Source organism: Bos mutus, chromosome 11 (genome assembly GCF_027580195.1).
Source record: "Bos mutus isolate GX-2022 chromosome 11, NWIPB_WYAK_1.1, whole genome shotgun sequence".
Classification (NCBI taxonomy): domain Eukaryota; kingdom Metazoa; phylum Chordata; class Mammalia; order Artiodactyla; family Bovidae; genus Bos; species Bos mutus.
The window spans coordinates 48,755,700-48,769,686 of record NC_091627.1 but is presented as its reverse complement, the minus strand read 5'-3'; positions in this window follow the sequence as shown (position 1 = coordinate 48,769,686).

Below are 13,987 nucleotides of genomic sequence, written 5' to 3'. Positions count from 1 at the left end.
ATACTCACTGTTTGGAAAACAGATAAATAGAGTATTTTTAAGTTGCATACTAAAAATTCATAGGTTTATAAAAATTAATAATTCATAAAGTCAAAATATGTTAATAAAATTTCAGAAAAAATTGAACCAAAAGATAACTTTATGAATATAAATGGCAACTAAATGTACATGATATCATTTTATTGATACATGCATTGCTCAATAAATTATAAAGAAAAGCTGGCAGATGATTTAAAAAATATCAGGATACCTCTGTAATGAAGAAGGAGAGGTAAGTAGTATAAGAATAAAAGCATATTACAGGCTTTGAAAATAGTGGACATGCTATATTTAGCTATAATATAGCTATATTATTATATTATACTATATATTTACTCTCAAAGCTAATGCTCATACATTTCAATTAGTCACTTTTGTTGTTTAAATTTTATACTATTTACTTAGCTTTAGCATAATTTATGGCTAGTACAAAATATGTATTATAAAATTCATGGAAATATTTTTTGTGACAATACATAATTAATTTTGTTGTTGTTATATGTGTATTTAAAAGATTATACAGTTTTTATGAGTTACTTTTCATTTACGATTATTACAAAATATTAGTTATACCCCTTTTGCTGTACAATATATTTTTCAGTCCATCTTACTTACACTCAGTAGTCTATGCCTCCTACTCTTCTGCCCATATACACCCCTCTCCTCCTCTACTAACCATTATTTTGCTCTGTATGTATGTGAGTCTGCCTCTTTTTTGTTTTATTTACTAGTTTGTTTTGTTTTTTAGATTCCACATATGTGATATACAGTATTATTATTCTCTGACATTTGGCTTTAGCATAATGCACACCAAGTCCACCCATGTTGCTGCAAATGGCAAAACTGTATTATTTTTTATGTGTGAGTAGTAGGTGTAAATGGAGAAGGCAATGGCACCCCACTCCAGTACTCTTGCCTGGAAAATCCCATGGAAGGAGGAGCCTGGTAGGCTCCAGTCCATGGGGTCGCTAAGAGTTGGGCACGACTGAGTGACTTCACTTTCACTTTTCACTTTCATGCATTGGAGAAGGAAATGGCAACCCACTCCAGTGTTCTTGCCTGGAGAATCCCAGGGACAAAGGAGCCTAGTGCGCTAGCGTCTATGGCATCACACAGAGTCAGACACGACTGAAGTGACTTGGCAGCAGCAGCAACAGCAGTAAGTGTAAATAGTAGGAATATATACATATATATATATATATATGCTATGAAAATTGGGGTGTACATATCTTTTCAAATTAGTACTATTGCTTTTTTCAGTTATGCATCCAGTAGTGAAATTGCTGGGTCCTATGACATTTCCATTTTCAGTTTTATTATAAAACTTGTATTTCTTCAGTGGGTGCACCAATTTATATTCCCACCAACATAGTATGAGTGTTCCCTTTATTCCATATCTTCACCAGTATTTGTTATTTGTGTCCTTTTTGATGACAGCCATTCTAATAGGCATGAGGTGATATCTCATTGTGATTTTGATTTGCATTCACTAATGGTTAGTGATGTTGAAGATCTTTTCATGTATCTATTGGCCACCTGCATTTCCTCTTTGGAAAAATATCTATTTGGTTCTTCTGCCCATTTTTTAATCTTTTTTTTTCTTTTTTTATGTTAAGATGTGAGAGCTACTTATATATGTTGGATATTAATCCTTCATAGGTCATATCATTTGCAAATATTTTCTTCCATTAAGTATGTTGTCTTTTCATTTTTTGTAAGTTTTCCTATAATATGCAAAGGCTTTTGCTTCATTAGGTCCAATTTGTTTATTTTTGCTTTTCTTTCCTTTAGTTCAGGTGATGGACCAACAAAAATATCACTATGATTTATGTTAAAGAGTATTCAGCCTGTGTTTTTCTCTAGGAGTTTTATAGTGTGTAATCTTATATTTAAGTCTTTAATCCATTCCAAGTTTTTTTTTTTTTTTGTATATTCCAATTTCATTCCTTTACTTGTAGTTGTCCAGTTTGCTCAGCAGAATTTGTGTAATAAAATATACATTCAGTGAGGAGAACAAACTGTTGGACAGCAGTCATAAACTCTAACTATTCTATGTATTCTTTTGTCTAATTAATTTGAATAAAGATTTGTTTCGTTCTGTTTTGTTCTGAATCTTTTATCTTCAATTTGAGTTTCTCAATGTCCAGGCATTCACTTGCATCAGTCTTTTATATGGGTATATGAATGGATCAGGGCTCTGCCTCCACAACCATTCTTTTCAGTAGAAGCTCCATGTCACAGGATCTTGAGAATTCTATAGGGGCCAGCAGAATTCATCAACATATGCTTTATTTTTTAGAGCAGTTTTAGGTTTGTAGAAAAATTGACCAGATAGCACAGATTTTCTTCCCCATATTTCTTACAATCAATGAACCCACATGGAAAAAGTCATAATCACTCAGAGTCCATAGTTACCTGATGATTCATTCTTGGTGTTGTATATTCTATGTCTGGACAAGTGTACAATGACATATACCCACTATTACAGTATCACACAATTGCTTCACTGCCCTAAAAATCCTAAGTGCTTTATCAACTCAATCTTCCCTTTCTTATAACACCTAACAATTGCTGATCTTTTATTATCTCAATAGGTATGTGCGTTCCAGAATATTATATAATTGGAATCATATGTAGCCTTAGAGGACCAGATGGCTCACATGGTAAAGAATCTGCCTGCAATGCAGGAGACTGGGGTTGGATCCCTGGGTCCTGTGTCATGAAAACCCCTGGAGAAGGGAATGGTAACTCACTCCATTACTCTTGCATGGAGAATCCTATGAACAGAGGAACCTGGTAGGCTGGAGTCCATGGGGTTGCAATGAATTGGACACAACTTAGCAATGAACAGTTTCACTTTCACTTTCTTTCCCTTAGTAATATACATTTAGGGATCTATCATAAGGATCTATCATGTCTTTTCATAGTTAGCTAATATCTCTTTAGAGCTTAATAATACTCTATTATCAATGTGTACTACACTTTATCTATTCTCCTACTGAAGGACATTTTTGTTTTTTTTCATGTTTTGATAATGACAAATAAAACTTCTATAAACATCCTTGTGCAGTAATAAGTTTTCTGCTCCTTTGGGGAAAGTCCTGAGTGAATTTGAAAGATTTTATGGTAGGAGTTTTGTAAGAAACTGTTGATCTGTTTTCCTAGCTGCTTATCTATTTTGAATTTCCACCAGCAATGATTGAGAGTTCCCGTTTCCTCACATCCTTCGGAGTTCTATTGGTGTAGTCAGTGTTTTAAATTTGGCAATTTTATTAGGTAAGTAGTGGTATCTCAGTTTTTTAATTTGTAATTTCCTAATGACATATGGGGTCCAAAATCACTGCAGATGGTGACTGCAGCCATGAAATTAAGACGCTTACTCCTTGGAAGAAAAGTTATGACCAACCTATTGAAAAGCAGAGACATTACTCTGCCAACAAAGGTCCATCTAGTCAAGGCTATGGTTTTTCCAGTGGTCATGTATGGATGTGCGAGTTGGACTGTGAAGAAAGCTGAGCTCGGAAGAGTTGATGCTTTTGAACTGTGGTGTTGGAGAAGACTCTTGAGAGTCCCTTGGACCAAAAGGAGATCCAACCAGTCCATTCTGAAGGAGATCTGCCCTGGGATTTCTTATGAAGGAATGATGCTAAAGCTGAAACTCCAGTACTTTGACCACCTCATGCGAAGAGTTGACCCATTGGAAAAGACTCTGATGCTGGGAGGGATTGGGGGCAGGAGGAGAAGGGGACGACAGAGGATGAGATAGCTGGATGGCATCACTGTCTCAATGGACGTGAGTTTGAGTGAACTCCAGGAGATGGTGATGGATAGGGAGGCCTGGTGGAGAAGGCAATAGCAACCCACTCCAGTACACTTGCCTGGAGAATCCCATGGACAGAGAAGCCTGGTAGGCTACAGTCCATGGGGTCGCTAAGAGTTGGACATGACTGAGCGACTTCACTTTCACTTTTCACTTTCATGCAGTGGAGAAGGAAATGGCAACCCACTCCCGTATTCTTGCCTGGAGAATCCCAGGGACAGAAGAGCCTGTTGGGCTGCCGTCTGTGGGGTCGCACAGAATCAGACATGACTGACGGGACTTAGCAGCAGCAGCAGCAAGGAGGCCTGGCGTCCTGCGATTCATGGGGTGGCAAAGAGTCGGACACGACTGAGCGACTGAACTGAACTGAACTGAATGACACATAATATTGAATATTATTTCATATGTTTACTTACTGTGTGAGGTGTCTGTTCAGATGTTTTGTCATTTTTATTATTATTATTTTTTACATTAGGTTGTGTGTTTTCTTCTTGTTGACTTTTAAGAATATTTTATATATTTTGGATAATAGTTCTTTATTAGATATGCCTTTAGCCTTGTCTTCTTATTCTCTTGATAGTGTCTTTTGGAGATAAAAATATTTAATTTTAATGAGGTTTAGATTATTAATTACTAATTTTATTGATCACCCATTTTGTGCTGTATTTCAAAGTCATCAACATGCTTACGGACATTGAGATTCTCTCAGGGTTGCTTTCTAGAATTTTTAGATCTTTGTGTTTTACATTTAAATCTATGATTCATTTTGAATTAATTTTTGTGATGGGTGTAAAGCTTGTTTTCTTGATTCAGTTTTTACACACATGAATGTCTAGTTTTCCCACCACCATTTGTTTGATCCTTATATATTTTGAAACGTAATTTTTAGGTTAAAACAATTTCATGGTTATTATATTATCTTGCATCAAAGTAAGACCTTTTCTGTATCAGATTATCCAAAGTTCCAAGATTCATTTGAAAGTAATTTTAGAGAATAGAGCAAAGTCAAAAGATGGACTGGATAATGTATTAAGAGAGAGAAAAAAATTCTAGCTATCAAAGAACTTATACATACTTAAAGATGAAAAGAGAGGGAAAGGACCATTTTCTTGATATATAGTGGAAAATATTAATGGAATATAAATCTAGAAAATTCATAAATACAGAGAAATGGCTGTCAACAACAACAAAAAACACACCAAAAAACAGATGTTTTTTTAAATATATCATTGGCAAAACAAGATTGAAGAAGACAAATTCTTGAAGTTCAGGTTTTGATGAAAAGTCTTTTTGAATTTTAAATTATATTATTACACATAGTCAAAATATTCAAGTGTGAAAAAAAATGAAATTATCTTCCATGATATAAATACTTAGGCGTTTTAGTGCTTGAAAAGTTCATCTGAATTACTCTCTCAATAAAGATGAAAATAAATGAGCAATATTATTTATGGAAAACAGCAATAGTCATAAGCAAATACTTGGGTAAGCTTAAATTAAATCAACTTTCATATTAAAAGACATAGATACTCCAATATTTGAGAGGGGGAAGCTCTGGGATAATTTCAAAAGAAACACTTGAACATGTTTTTAAAATGATTCAAAATAAAAATGTGGAAAAAGAAACACCAGAAAGAAATACCTATTACTATAAAAAGTATTCACATATGTTTTAATTTTCAAATTTTAAGTAAAAAGAGCAAAAACTAAATATAGTGGAAATGTTATGTTTTATTTCTTAGTTTGGATGGTAGACTAATGGATATGCATTTTACACTCATACTAATGAATAACTTACATGTGTCAAGTATTTCATAATTTAGAAATGCAACTAAAATGCGATAAAATCTCACTGTAATGTAACAAATTAAAAATTAAACACTTTCTTGAATGTAATTCCTGGGTATTAGTTATTTATGTGTGTATATATATATCTCTGTGTATATTTTTGCCTTATAATCAAACTATGCACATAATTTTGAACTATGGACTTAAGATATATTCTGAGAATTCCTTATGAATTTAAATTACTTTAAATATAATTATTAATAAAAAGCAACTTTAAAAATTTTTTGAAACTACAAATAATAAAATTATTCTGCTTTATTGAGGCCATTTCATCATTTTCATGTTTTTCACTGACTTTTTCTGTTAAAATAACCATTCTATTTTCTATGTATACATTTAAAATTATTTTAACTTTTTAATTATATTTTTAAAATACTTAGTGAATAAGAGTATTAAATTTAAAAACAGAAAACAAAAACTTTATGTACCTAAATTCATTTAGTTATGTAAATAACTAAATATTTAGTTATATATTTAAATAATAGTTATGTAACTATTATGTAACTAAATAATAGTTATGTAAAGAACTAAATATTTCCTTGGTTTACAGACTTCCAGAAATGCATCCTTTAAAATATTCTCAAAGCTGTAATCATACTACACACACTTTTTGAAAGAATGTCTTAAATATCCAAGAAATAGTTAACTCTTTTCCATTTCTCATTTCTCACTCAAGCCCACTATCCTTTAATTAAAATCACTTACCTAGTGTCAGGATTTATTGAATCTCAGATTCTTTCATCTCGGTACAGAAATAATTTTGTGTGAGGTAAAATGATAGGCAAATAGTGAGGTTTTTGTGTTTTTTTTTTTTTTTTAAATCATATGATGCTTATGAGAGAGACAAGCTGGCAGGCAAGGGAGTAGAACCCCTAGAACAAAGCAGGCTACATTTTTTTTTTTTTAATAAAGAAAAAGTGGGGAGGGAAGAAGACCACTGTCTTTGTTATTTTTCAGTAGACTTCAAGGCTTTTATCATTAGTTCCCCTTTTGATCCTATACAGTCTAACTAGGACTGTCAATGCACTTATACATATGTATATATGTACACATACATTTAAATCATTTGTATACTAGCAAAAGGGTGAGGACATATACTAAAATATGGTAATTTATCCCAGGTTAGGTATGTTGTTCTCTTCCCCCTAGTTTCCTGCCCCCCCACCACCCCTTTTCATCTATATTCTTGTCTTGGGTACAGACGGAAATGTTACTTTCCAAGGATAATTAACTACCTGATTTCACGTAACAAGAGTCAGGCCCCATATCTATTGTCTTGAGTTTTAATTATCAGGACTTGTGGCTTGAATGTGCCTGGCCCGTCAAGGTGGAATAGATTGTTGCTACATTATTGGATTATTTTCTTGAGTGGCCATTAGTTTACAATAGTCTCCCAATTCCCTTAAAATTATTTTTCTGTCTTTAATTTGCTAATGAGAATTTTAAGCTACCCTATTATAATCTTATCAAATTCACACTAGAATCGCTAGCTATTTTATTTGGATAAGAATGGGAAAATATGTATTTCAACTGAAAATTTTAGAAATTATATCACTATGACTATGGCATACATATATATATATATGTGTGTGTGTATATATATATGTGTATATGTATATATATATATATTTTAACCAAATTCATACCTTAAGAAAATATGTTATTGTTTTAGATCCTGTGTTAAAAAAAAATATATAACTTCCGGCTTTTGAGGAGAGCTAGATGGCAGAGGAGTAGGTGGACGTGGAGTATATCTCTCTCCACAGATACATCAGGAATACAGAAGTGCTGCAGAACACCAGCTGAGAGCGGACAGAAGTACCTGATGAGTGGACAAGAATATATAGACCCATGCAAAACTCGGTAGGACAAAGGAACTAGGGGGAAAACAGGAGTATTATTAGGACTGGACCTGCCCTCAGCGGGTGGGGGAACTGAAGCAGGGGTCCGATCCCCACATTGAGACAGTTGTCTGAGCCAAAGGAAAAACATTTAAGGCTGAGAGTGAAACAGCTGATCTGTGCCAGCCTAAGTGGAATGAGAATCAGACAGTCTTTGCTGTAGCCATACATACCCTGGACAGGGATGTAGATCCCCTGGAAGGTGCAGCACCTGGGATCTGGAGTTTAAGGATTGTGGAGCAATCTCAGTGTGAGTCACTCAGTGTGGCTGCTGTTGACTACAAAGAGATGGATCGAGGGGATGTGAGGGAGGAGACTGTGGTGGGAAATGCCTGTGGAGGAAAGCCACTGCTGAGTCATGCATAGGGGGTGGAGCCATCACCATAGCTTTTCTTCCCCAATGCACCAACATCAGCAGCTGAACAACAGAGAGGCTAGCCCATCAAACACCTGACATACTGAACTATAGAGTAGGACCCCACCCAGGGTACTCCTTTAAGTGCCTGACATGCCAATCTACAGAATAGGACCCCATCTGGGGGGGCCCCTCTATGTGCTTGATGTGTGGACAGCAGAGAATGACCCCAGGCAAGGAGATCCTCTAACAGCCTGAACAGGTGGAGCTGTGGAGAAAGACTGGCCAAAGAGGCCTTCTGATTGCCAACTATAAGAGGCTCAAAAAAGACTCTTATAGGGCTATAACTCCTGCAGCAGAGGCAGTCCATGTCCCTGCACACTTGGCGCCACTAGGGTCCCTGCAAGCCAAGCAGCAGCACTACCTTCATGTCAACTCTCACTGGGGCAGAGCTGCCATAGGCAAAAACAAATGTCTTGCACCTATGTGTGCAGTGTTGATTCAGTAGTGTCTGACTCTGTGACTCTGTAGAGTGTGGCCTGCCAGGCTTCTCTGTCAGGGAGGGAGGTTCTCCATGCAAGAATACCAGAGTATATTGGCCAATACTGGTTGCCATACCCTTCTAGAGCACTACATTTCCTGCTGCCCTAGCCACCAATTCTCCTGAGTACCTGGTGCTGCCAGAAGCCCTGTGAGTCAAGCAGCTGCACCACCTAACCACCTGGTCTTCACAGAGGAAAACCCAAGTCCTCCAGAGCAGCCTCAGGAGCAAACCCCAGTGGACAACCCATATGCAGAACTGAAAATAAAACCACAATTGAAACCCAGGGCAGTGTGGTTAAGGAAGAAAACCAAAAACTCTCCCACTAGCTGTACAAGCTGCAAATTAAATCCACATGATCAACTAGGCAGACTCTGTGTCTATGGAATACATAAAATCTCATTGAGAGCTCCCACAAAAGAAAACACACTAGTTCTGATAGCTGTGGACATTGGAGGCAAGAACACAGAGGAGTAGGAACAGATGAGAATCGGAGCTGCCCCAAGAGCAGGTCCAGAGACCAGCACAGTGTTAGAGGGCATCCTAGGGAGGTGAAGTGGACTGTGACTCCCAGTTAAGGAAAGGACTCTGACCTCAAGAAAAATGTATTTTTCTTGAAAATAAAAAAATATTATAAACAGTGCTGCGATGAACATTGGGGTACACGTGTCTCTTGCCCTTCTGGTTTCCTCAGTGTGTATGCCCAGCAGTGGGATTGCTGGATCATAAGGCAATTCTATTTCCAGATTTTTAAGGAATCTCCACACTGTTCTCCATAGTGGCTGTACTAGTTTGCATTCCCACTAACAGTGTAAGAGGGTTCCCTTTTCTCCACACCCTCTCCAGCATTTATTGCTTGTAGACTTTTGGATTGCAGCCATTCTGACTGGTGTGAAATGGTACCTCATAGTGGTTTTGATTTGCATTTCTCTAATAATGAGTGATGTTGAGCATCTTTTCATGTGTTTGTTAGCCATCTGTATGTCTTCTTTGGAGAAATGTCTATTTAGTTCTTTGGCCCATTTTTTGATTGCGTCATTTATTTTTCTGGAGTTGAGCTGTAGGAGTTGCTTGTATATTTTTGAGATTAGTTGTTTGTCCGTTGCTTCATTTGCTATTATTTTCCCCTATTCTGAAGGCTGCCTTTTCACCTTGCTAGTAGTTTCTTTTGTTGTGCAGAAGCTTTTAATTTTAATTAGGTCCCATTTGTTTATTTTTGCTTTTATTTCTGATATTCTGGGAGGTGGATCATAGAGGATCCTGCTGTGATGTATGTCAGAGAGTGTTTTGCCTATGTTCTCCTCTAGGAGTTTTATAGTTTCTGGTCTTACGCCCATCAGCAGATGAATGGATAAGAAAGCTGTGGTACATATACACAATGGAGTATTACTCAGCCATTAAAAAGAATACATTTGAATCAGTTCTAATGAGATGGATGAAACTGGAACCTATTATACAGAGTGAAGTAAGCCAGAAAGAAAAATACCAATACAGTATACTAACGCATATATATGGAATTTAGAAAGATGGTAATGATAACCCTGTAAGCAAGACAGCAAAAGGGACACAGATATACAGAACAGTCTTTTGGACTCTATGGAAGAGGGAGAGGGTGGGATGATTTGGGAGAATGGAATTGAAACATGTATAATATCATATATAAAACGAATCGCCAGTCCAGGTTCAATGCATGATACTGGATGCTTGGGGCTGGTGCACTGGGACAACCCAGAGGGAGGGTATGGGGAGGGAGGAGGGAGGAGGGTTCAGGATGGGGAACACAGGTATAGCTGTGGTGGATTCATTTCGATATTTGGCAAAACTAATACAATATTGTGAAGTTTAAAAATAAAATAAAATTTAAAAAATTAATATAATTTTTTACATATTTAAATTTTAAATTAAAAATATTTAAATAAACAATTTATTTCTTGAAAATAAAAAAATAAATATTTTTCATGTTTTGACTTGTTCTATAAATTCTTCTGGATTTCTTTCTCTTCTTTTTCCTTTTTTCCCCCCTCTGTGGTAGTTGTCAATTTTATTGGCACTATAAAATCTGACTAAATTTTTGACTTCATTCCTGACCAGAGATCAAGCCCTGAGCCTTTGGAATGGGAGCACTGACTCCAAGACCTTAGACTACCAGAGAGCTAACCCCAATAAATTTCATTTCATTGCTCAGACATGTCCTACTCTTTGCAACCCCATGAATCGCAGCAGGTCAGGCCTCCCTGTCCATCACCAACTCCTGGAGTTCACCCAGACTCATGTCCATCGAGTCAGTGATGCCATCCAGCCATCTCATCCTCTGTCATTCCCTTCTCCTCCTGCCCCCAAATCCCTCCCAGCATCAGGGTCTTTTCCAATGAGTCAACTCTTCGCATGAGGTGGCCAAAGTATTGGAGTTTCAGCATTAGCATCAGTCCTTCCAATGAACACCCAGGACTGGTCTCCTTTAGGATGGACTGGTTGGATCTCCTTTCAAAGTAATGTCTCTGCTTTTCAATAAGCTGTCTAGGGTGGTCATAACTTTCCTTCAAATGAGTAAGCATCTTTTCATTTCATGGCTGCAGTCACCATCTGCAGTGATTTTGGAGCCCCAACAAATAAAGTCTGACACTGTTTCCCCATCTATTTCCCATGAAGTGATGGGACCAGGTGCCATGATGTTAGTTTTCTGAATGTTGAGCTTTAAGCCAACTTTTTAACTCTCCTCTTTCACTTTCATTAAGAGACTTTTTAGTTCCTCTTCACTTTCTGCCATAAGGGTGGTGTCATCTGCATATCTGAGGTTATTGATATTTCTCCCAGCAAACTTGATTCCAGCTTGTGCTTCTTCCAGCCCAGCGTTTCTCATGATGTACTCTGCATATAAGTTAAATAAGCAGGGTGACAATATATAGCTTTGATGTACTCCTTTTCCTATTTGGAACCAGTTGGTTGTTCCATGTCCAGTTCTAACTGTTGCTTCCTGACCTGCATACAGAATTCTCAGGAGGCAGGTCAGGTGGTCTGGTATTTCCATCTCTTTCAGAATTCTCCACAGTTTATTGTGATCCACACAGTCAAAGGCTTTGGCATAGTTAATAAAGCAGAAATAAATGTTTTTCTGGAGCTCTCTTGCTTTTGCAATGATCCAGCGGATGTTGGCAATTTGATCTCTGGTTCCTCTGCCTTTTCTAAAACCAGATTGAACATCTGGAAGTTCACAATTCACATATTGCTGAAGCCTGGGTTGGAGAATTTTGAGCATTAGTTTACTAGCATGTGAGATGAGTACAATTGTGTGGTAGTTTGAGCATTCTTTGGCATTGCCTTTCTTTTGGGATTGGAATGAAAACTGACCTTTTCCAGTCCTGTGGCCACTGCTGAGTTTTCCAAATTTACTGGCATATTGAGTGCAGCACTTTCACAGCATCATCTTTCAGGATTTGGAATAGCTCAACTGGAATTCCATCACCTCCACTAGCTTTGTTCATAGTGATGCTTCCTAAGCATCACTTCATATCCAGGATGTCTGGGTCTAGGTGAGTGATCACACCATCATGATTATCTGGGTCATGAAATTTTTTTTTTTTTTTTTTACAGTTCTTCTGTGTATTCTTGTCACCTCTTCTTATATCTTCTGTTTCTGTTAGGTTCATACCATTTCTGTCCTTTATCGAGCCCATCTTTGCATGAAATGTTCCTTTGGTATCTCTAATTTTCTTGAAGAGATCTCTAGTCTTTCCCATTCTGTTGTTTTCCTCTATTTCTTTGCACTGATCTCTGAGGAAGGCTTTCTTATCTCTCTTTGCTATTCTTTAGAACTCTGCATTCAAATGGAAATATCTTTTCTTTTCTCCTTTGTTTTTTACTTCTTTTCTTTTCACAGCTATTTCTAAGGCCTCCGCAGACAGCCCTTTTGCCCTTTTGCATTTCTTTTCCAGGGGGATGGTCTTGATTCCTGTCTCCTGTACAATGTCACAAACCTCCATCCACAGTTCATTAAGCACTCTGTCTATCAGATCTAGTCCCTTAAATATATTTATCACTTCCACTGAATAATCATAAGAGATTTGATTTAGGCCATACCTGAATGGTCTAGTGGTTTTCCCTACCTTCTTCAATTTAAGTCTGAATTTGGCAATAAGAAGTTCATGATCTGAGCCACAGTTAGCTCCTGGTCTTGTTTTTGCTGAATGTATAGAGCTTCTCCATCTTTGGCTGCAAAGAATATAATCAATCTAATTTTGATGTTGACCATCTGGTGATACCCATATGTAGAGTCTACTCTTGTTTTGTTGGAAGAGGTGTTTGCTACGACCAGTGCTTTCTCTTGGCAAAACTCTATTAGCCTTTGCCCTGCTTCAACTAACCCCAGGGAGTATCAAATAGTGAGAACTCACACAAAGGAAACCACTGGAATGCAAGACCCAGCATCACCCAGACAACCTATAGCACCCTGTGCAGGATGCCTCATCTAAACAATGAAGAAAAAAAAAAAAAAAATCCAATAATCAGCAGACAGGATTATCACCTCACTCAGCCTAGCCCATCAGAGGAGAAACAAACAGACAAACAAAAATTCAACACATTCTCACCCTATAAGAAGCTTACACAAACTACTGGTACAATGTTAGAGGGCAGAAACCAAAAGGAAAAAAGTATTCAACCTTGAAGCCTGAGAAAAGGAGACCTTGAACACAATAAGTTAAAAAAAAAAAAAAAAGAAAAGGCAGAGAAATAGTACACAAATGAAGGAACAAACTAGTAACACAGAAGTCCAAATAAATGAAGAGGAAATAGGCAAACTATCTGAAAAAGGATTCAGAATAATAATAGTAAAGATGATCAAAAACTTTGAAAGCAAAATGGAAGAGTCAATTAACAAAGACCTAGAAGAATTAAAGAATAAACATTCAGAGACAAACAGCACAATTATTGAAATTAAAAAATACTCTACAAGGAGTGAAAAGAAGAATATCTGAAGCAGAAGGATGAATCAGTGAGCTGGAATATAAAATGGTGGAAATAATTTCTGAAGAGCAGAATAAAGTAAAAAGAATGAAAAGAACTGAGGATAATCTTAGAGACCTATGGGACAATATCAAATGCATTAACATTCAGATTATATGGGTCCCAGAAGAAGAAGAGGAAAAAGAAAGGGTATGAGAAAATTTTTGAAAAGATTATAGTTGAAATTTTCCCCAACATGGATAAGGAAATAGTCAATCAAGACCAAGAGACACAAAAAGCCCCATATTGGATAAACCTGAGGAGAAATATGACAAGGCACACACTAATCAAACTAACAAAGACTAAACACAAAGAAAAAATATTAAAAGAAGCAAGGAAGAAGCAGCAAGTTACATACAAGGGAAACCCCATATGCTTTGCAGCTGATCTTTCAGCAGAAACTCTGCAGACCAGAAGGGAATGGCAAGATATATTTAAAGAAACGAAAGGGAAAATCGGCAACCAAGATTACTGTACCCAGC